The sequence below is a fragment of the Sturnira hondurensis genome, unplaced genomic scaffold (genome assembly GCF_014824575.4).
Source record: "Sturnira hondurensis isolate 20B ecotype Veracruz unplaced genomic scaffold, ASM1482457v3 Scaffold0015596, whole genome shotgun sequence".
Classification (NCBI taxonomy): domain Eukaryota; kingdom Metazoa; phylum Chordata; class Mammalia; order Chiroptera; family Phyllostomidae; genus Sturnira; species Sturnira hondurensis.
Window position 1 is genome coordinate 12,096,438 of NW_028088227.1, and position 8,269 is coordinate 12,104,706.

Genomic DNA, 8,269 nt, shown 5'->3' on the forward strand with positions numbered 1-8,269 from the left:
GATGAGGAAGACTGCTCCTTGTCCTGCAGACTCCACAGTGTGTAGGGAAAGACAGCTGTGTGAACCATCTCATACAAAATAGCTTTTCAAGATCACACTCTGCACAAAGCACCTGGGTCCCCGGGGAGAGTGTAACTAAATTTCTAGGGAGATGAGGGAAATTTTTACTGAACTTGGTTTTAAGAGAATGACTAGAAACTTGACATATAAGGGTAGCAGAGAGGGCATACAAAAGAAAAATGGAATGAGGAATGCAGGCTATTTGGGGGCCAGAAACTCATTAGTCATTGCTGGACATGGGGCATGGTGGTAGAAGGAGGGGACGAGAGATGAGTAGGAAAAGGTTGGGAAATAAAGTTGGAAAGATAAGTCAGGAAAGATTATGAACGGCCTGATAGGCTAGCCCAGTGGTCCTCAAACTGTTGATCTCAGAACCCCATCACAATCCTAAAATATTGAAGATACCAAAGAGCTCTTGTTTACATGGTCTTATCTTCGATATTTGCCACATGTAGAAACTGAAAGTGATAACTTTTAAGTGCATATTAATTTATTTAAAATAATAAACTCAACCCTGGCTGGCATAGCTCAGTGGATTGAGCACGGGCCTGAGAACCAGACGATCTCGATTCGATTCCCAGACAGGGCACATGCCTGGGTTGCAGGCCAGTTCCCAGCAGGGGATGCTCGAGAAGCAACCATACATTGATGTTTCTCTTCCTCTCTCCTTCCCTTCCCCTCTAAAGATAAATAAATAAAATATTTAAAATAAAATAAAATAATAAACTCATCCCATGTTAATATAAACAGCATATTTTATGAAAAATAATTCCCAAAACTAAAGATCATAAACCCATCACATGTCAAATAGCATTTTGGCGGGGCGGGCGGTGAAAAGTAACTGCTTCCAAACAAAAAAAATTGACAAAGATTGGCATTCTTTTATGTTTCAAATCTTTTTAATAGGAGACAGCTGGATTCTTGTGTCTTCCACACTCAGTCTGTTATATGTTGTTTTGGCTAAAATACATGAAGAAAATCCATCTTCATACAGATAAGTTGGAAAAAGGAGTATTTTAATAGTCTTTATATATATATAATATGGATATTCTTTCCTACTGCATAAACACTCAATAAGTGGCAGTTTCTTAAAGGTCAGTTGCATTCTGGAATTGGAAACTGTCAGTGGGCTTTTCACTGTGTGTGACTCTATAAGACCTTTGGTCCTCCTTGACCTTGGAATGGATCTGTCGTCACCCATGCTTGGTTTCGTAGCAGCACGCACTGGTCGTTTGGAAAGTATTGGCTCGCTGAGTTAAGCAGATCTTCCAAATGTTGACAAGTTCATTTATAGCCAACTTGAAGCAATGAGAAGCCACTGGGCCAAGTTCATAGTGGTGGATATAAGTTTTCCAAAATTCTAACATTTGCTTAAAAGCTCAGATTTTATTATTGGCAACCAAATCCTGCCAATTTTCCATGTAATGACAGGCAGGCTTGCTTCATCCATTTTCAAGAATAAAGGCTGCCAAATAAGCAGGCATGATAACTGTAGTTTGTCTGACAGTTCTTTCAGGTAAGGTAAAACCGGTCTTCCTTGAACAAAGTGGCTAGTTTAGCTGACAACTCAAACAGTTACAACATCCCTCAAGGGAGCTGTTGTCCGTGGGTGTGCAGCTCGAATGCTGTAGGGCTGGGTCCCAGCCCCTGGAGCAGGTCACATCCCTGGGTTGGTGCAGATGTGAGACATCTCCACCGGCAGCCAGTTCTGCCCGGATGGAGAATATTTGGAAGACACTGCGCGAGGGTGGAGATTTAGTAAAATTAATCCGTTTTACTGCTTCGTCGGGGACATTCTTAAGTGAAGCCAGCAGCTTACCTACTGAGGGTGCACAGTGGTGAAGTGCGCTCCGCCTTGATTTGGTGCCCCTGCCTTGATTTGTGCTCGGGCTCCAAGCGGTTCTCCCCTGTGGCTTTTGGATAATCAATGCCAATGCCAACACAGAGAGAAAGGCAAAGAGTACCTTTGGGTCACTGTGAAAACAGTTTGACCCCGCTGACCCCCTGAACGAGTCTGGGAGCTCCCGTGGGCACAGGAGCCACATCTTGAGAACTACCATGCTAAGAAATTACAGGTTTTGAGTGTTAAGTTGTGGGCAGGTGGGACCTCCGAGGGTCTTGAAGAGAGAGCCTGGGTGGGACACATTCTGTTCCGAGAGCTTCGGCATCCTGGCTTCTCACAGCACTCAGTGCGCTGTTCTGTGGGGTGTGCCAGGAGTCTGCCTCCCCGGGGAGACTGAGCCCTGTGAGTGCAGAGCCGGGCCTTGCTCAGCAGCGTCTCCCAGGCCTGGAGGCCCCTAGTAAATGCTGCTCAGTGAGTGCTCCGAGGGGGACTCTGGTGGCATTGTGACACTGTGCAGGCTCAGGACCAGCGGGAGGCGTGAATCATCCTGTTGCCTTTGAGAGTCTGACCCATTTAGAAAAATGTTAACTCATGCCTGTTTTAAAAGACATGTGAAGGAGATTAGACCGCACCTTCCTTTAACCCTTTACTCCCCAACCCGCTGCATGATTCTGCTACCAGTGGGGGGTCTGAGCACAGTAGGTGCCTTGTCTTTCTGGAGGAAAAAGGGTTATGTGAATATACATTTTGCTTTTATGTATCACATCCAAAAGAATCAGTTAGTGCAAAACCTTAATTTTGTTGGATCTGGTCATTGAAACATACTGAAAATCATATTGACAATGTTGAAAATTCTTAACTATACTTTTTTATCTCTATTTGCTTTGGATGTTTCTTTTTAAGCAGGGGAAGGTAGACTAGAGATGATATTAATGTGCTGTTTTTTATTATTCTCTAAACTGTGGAGAATTATAGTGTAACTTTCCACTTCCAGATGAACTAGCTATACGGGTCTGCTTTTTTCCAAGAGATACGGATTAAAATTTTGTGTTTGGCTTTGATTCAATAAAAGCTAATGCCTCTGAAAAATCAACTTGAGAAAAGATACCACATGTTGGCAAATCACGTGTGATGAAAGCCTTTATGAATCTCTCTTCCCTGATTATGAAGTCATCTTTAATTCAGTTCAATAAAACATTTAATTTTGTCTGTATTCTCAGAGAGGGAAATTCACAGGTCAGCTTGTTCACAGAAAATATTAAGAAATGGAAGTAAATATAGGACTCTGCTAATCATCATTTCAGGCCAATTAAGCTTGTGTAAAAAAATCTGTTTTATATTTTCCTCATGAAATCTTTGGTATAATAAAATTAAATGCCTCTAAGAAACTTCTGAAACTCTTTTACATTAAAAAAAATGTTCAAGAAACTGAATTTACTACCTGCACTAAGGACTCCTATTTTACATACTTTCTGGGGTAAATTTATGAATGTTTTCAAACCAAATCAACCTGGAGGGGGCTGGCAACCGCAGTGAAGGGTCTCCTCTGGATCCGGGCAGAACTGGCGGCCGGTGGAGATGTCTCACATCTGCACCAACCCAGGGATGTGACCTGCTCCAGGGGCTGGGACCCAGCCCGGGCTACGTGGAACTGTGCTTCTCTTTAATAGAGTCATTGCTATCCACCCCATGCCACAGGATGTGATATTTTATGATGCACAATCTTGGCCCATGAGGAGGGATCCCTTTCAAAGGTTTCTACTTGGCCAGTCCCACTCTGAAACTCTTAACCCATCCATAGTCCAAGGGTCCAATGGGGATATTGCTCCAGCTGCCAAGTATAACAGTTCCAGTGATACATTAAAGGCCTGGGGAAGTGACCACCACAGACCCAGTGGGCCCACAGTGAGCTGGACTTACTAGCCTGCTCTCCATTTATCGCCTGGCCCCTGCGACCCCTCAATCTAATAGGGGGCCAGGTATCACCGCCACCTCTGACCTGTGATTGAAATGTCTGCATAGTTCCCTTTCCCCATCGTCCAGGTACTCAAGTCACCGGCCAGAGGTCACTTGGGGAAGAGCCAGGAGGAGCTGCCATGGAATACACTTGCTGTGTGTTGTAGCGTCCTTCTTTCTACAGATGCAGCCACTTCTTCGGTCAGTGGCTTACTAGATGGGAAAGTTGCTCTGGTCTGGGAACTGAGCAAAAGACTAACCTTTTCTTGGGGTGTCCTCAACCTCCTGCTCTGTCATTCCTTCTCTGGTTGTTAAGCAGCACTCCTGTTGGTTGCCCATCTATGTTTTCCCCCCTGGGACATCATGCTTTCTCATCTTGACCTTGTGGGTCTGTCCCAGGTCCTGGTCATCACAGCAAGTGCAGCCACCCGACTTTTGTGGTTTCAGGACCCCACTATCCCCATGGTTATCATTTCATTTTCATTTTAAAAAGTCAATCTGATACCCAGAAAAATACAATATGTAAAAATCCTTAGGTCATTTTACATATATATATTTTAGATTCCCGTTTTAGCAGTTGGAATCTGATTGAGTGGAGGGTGTATCTCCAGTTCAACCAACATTTTCCTTAGGCGTCTGGGCAGCAGAGCCACAGGACTTGAAACAGGCTGAGGCTGGGCTCCGCACTGGAAGGGGCTGGGCCGCAGCACCAGCACTGCAGGACAGCACTGCCGGACTGCTGTTCCCATGAGACGGGGGCCAGCGCACCCCCATCTGCCGTGGATATCCCTCAGGGCCTCTGAACAGAGTGTACTCAGGGCCCTTGATAGCCCTGGTTTTCTGACTATTCCAATTAATGGATGTCAGCTCTGTGGGTTTTTCATGAAATCTGGTGATGAGGCAGTTACTTTGTATGTGATAATGCACAGAGGTCAGTTTCAAGGTAAAAAAGTGTCAACAGTGGTAGCTGTCTCTTTGTTTGGGAAACATATTCAGGAAATTGCATGCTGAAACCTGGGACAGAGCGAACATTTCCCATGAAGGACTCCACAGCAGGGCTCCTTCCTCTGTAAGAAAGTGGCGTTATTGGGGATCCGAAGAATGTAGAATCCCAGCCAGCCTTGATGGTGGGGATCGCAAGGTAAAGATCGAGGGGAAAGGAAGGAACCTGGCAGGAAGGTAGAGGCCTAGTGCCTGTGTCTGGCCAATGGGAGCCTCAGAACGTGGGAGGTAGCCCCATCAGACAAACCCTGGTGTACTGAAGAAGTCCTCAGCCTTAGGAGCGAGCCGCAAATCTTGATGCTTCTGGAGATGAATGTTCCTGGGGACCTTCTGAACCAGACACTCTCTGCCCAGATATCCTTCCCCCAGAGCTTCGACCTGTCCCACAGGCACATACATGTTCTGGGCATCGACCCCTCCTATCCCCCACCACACAACCACCAGCCATCTACATCACCCTTCCTGTCTTAAGTTCCCAACCTCCCTCACCTGAGCCCCCCCCAAAATGATAAGATGGTTACCTAAGTAATGTGAATGCTTTTTTATCTTTTTGTGCATCCACTAGTGAAGTCTGGATGGACACCCACACACCCACAGACTGCAGAATCAGGGACCAGGTGTGTCCAATGTGCCTGCCAGTTAGCAGAAAGAAAAGGCAGCCCTTGCCATGGACAAAGTTGGACCATGATAAGATGAGGCCTGAACCCCTTCTGTGCGCTAGGCTTTTTGCTAGAGATTGAGAATACACTAGCAAGAGAAACAGAGTTCCTTTCCTCAAGGCAGTGAAAAGGACACTCTGGACCCATTCCAGTAAGCGTGCTGTTACATGGTAAGCACAGGACACCTGGTGAGGGCACACAGGTGGGCACTGAGGCCAGCAGGACTGGGTTGGTTAGGTAAAGACAACACTGAGAATAAGGTTTTATGAGGACACACTATGTAGAGGTTCTTCATTGGTGTAGGAACACCTTCACAAATATGCCACCAATCTTTGATCGGGATATGTAACTAATTTAATAACCACTGTGTGTCCACAGGGCAGGGTGAGCTCTGAGACAGATGTGAATGGGGCTGGTTGGGCAGCGTGGTGTGGAACAGGCAACAGGGGAGAAGTGGAGCACAGTCACGTGCCTCCAAGGAGAAAACTTCCACATACAGGACTGTGGGAGAACTTGGCCCAGAGCCCTGGAGAGGTGTCCAGGCAGTAGCTGTTCTGCACAAGCTGCCAAACTGTGCTGAAGGTGTTGATGACAATGGATCAATCATGGTGCAATATGGCAGTAAGGCTTGTGTTGCAGAGATTGTTGGCAGGTTTTGCATTGCTCGCACCTTTCGACACCTTCACAAACACCACCAAGCCTTTCAGTATTAGAGAGAATGCTGTGATCACACACAAAAAGTTGAGAATTGCTGCATTATAGTCTAAAGTGTCGCACTTTCTGCTTCCAACATCAGAAACAATAAACAACCCCGTCTGAGCCCATGTCCTGCCTCCTCTTTGCTCTGAGAGGGTAAAATCTCACCCAGAGAAAGAATGAGGTAAACTTTTCCGTTTGCTGTAAATGACAAAGCAATTTCTCTACACAGTTTTTGAAAGATTGTTTTCATTATGAAAGTTGGACTTTAGTTCCACTTTCTGAAGAAAGGGCAGGGGCAATATTAACAGTTTCTTTGGTTGTACAGGCAACAAATTATCCACAAAAGTCTTTGAAGGAGGAGCGGTGTGGGAACATTACCGCTGGCCACAGCATTCTTGTGGGTTGGCCATCTGAGGAGGGGGAATGTGACTCCTTGTGAGCTGGAGCTGCCTACATCCCTGTGCTTTTTGTCCCCAGGTGTGGCAAGGAGCTGTAACCTGACAGGTGGGGGCACTCCGAAGACTCCACTCTTTGTTGACCGAGACACTAAATTTGAAAAATCACCACACACTCCACACTCACCTAGCCAAATGCCCCCCAAACCTGGCTTCCCCATCAGCTCACACAGATGGTCTGGTCTGAAGTGAGGTCTTCCAGGGTGACTCCCAGGGCACTGGGAAGCCGGTGAGTGGAATGGACTCTCCGGAAGACCGAGAGGCAGTTTAGAGCCATAAAGGGCCTTTGGAAATAGCGTTTCTCTCCAGATGCTCTTAAAGGACTACTTATGTATCCCTACCATCAAGTCCAAGTTTAGATTAATTCGCTCTCCTCAAGTCAACCCTGCTCAGCAACAGCAGCTCTGCTGCTGGGCTGAGCCTTGCACGGGGTTGTCTCTTCAGGGCAAGGGCAGACGAGTTCAAGTACGATTTTGATTTCCAGGGCTTTACATATTCTCTCTCTAATTCTCACAAGTCTGTTGTTGACACTATTATAAATTTCCCCCATTTCCTTCTCTTTGCCCCCCTCTGCCTCTACCCAGCCACCCATGCCCCATCCCCTGGCCTTCGTCAACAATAAAATTTTTTTTTAATTAGCTCTCACAAGTTTGTGAGCTACCTGTTATTTTCCTTGCGGTGGGAGAATATATGGGGAGAGGAACCTTTCCCCTGATAGTTACTCTTTTACTACTTCTCTCCCCTCAACCAGGCCCTAGGGACCACCCCCATTGCGAAGGAAACAAGGCGGGTGTTTCTGGTGGGTTTCCATGAGCCAGTGAATGAGTAGTCTATTGGAATTGCTGGGTTCTTTGAGGATTTAGAAAAGAGAAAGAGGAATTCTCTTTTGCCTCCCCACCCCCACACCCTAGGAACAAATGATGAGGAAACAAGAATACACTTGGGAGGGTCCTAGAGAAATGGCCTGTGGTCACAACAATGTCCCCCATTCCACATACTCTCCTTACAAAGGACTGTGACAGACTTCTTAGAGGGAAGTGGGGTCTATGTCCCCTCACCTTGAGTGTGGGTAGACCAGAGGCCATGGCAGTGGCAACGTACTTAACAACCCATGTGACTCTGTTGGGAGCAGGGACACTCACCTACAAGCCAGCCCTGAGCAGACAGGCTGTGGGGAAGAAATAAAGTCTACTGGGCCATGAAAAAACAGAAAGAAAAGAAAAAACAAACAAACAAGAATTGCATATTAAATCATACCCATGTATAAAGAGCCCACGGTTAGTGTGGAGGAGGCCAAGGTGAGCTTGGGTAGAGTTATCTTGGACACCAGAAGGAACAGAGACGGGACTTCTGAGTCCTGCAGGAAGGTGGGCTCAGCCCGGCACTCACCTTCTTTCTTGCATTGAGCTGCCAGGACCTGGGAGGAAAAGGCTGATGGGACTTGCATAGGGCCCAACCTAGAATAGGAACGGCTACCTGATCTGCTCAGGCAGAATGGCCCCTGAACTTCCCCAGTGAGATCCTGGAACTCTGTTCCAGCAAGTCCCAGGTGAAGTGAGGCTTGGAAGTCACAAAGGCTCGATGGACGTGGAGCC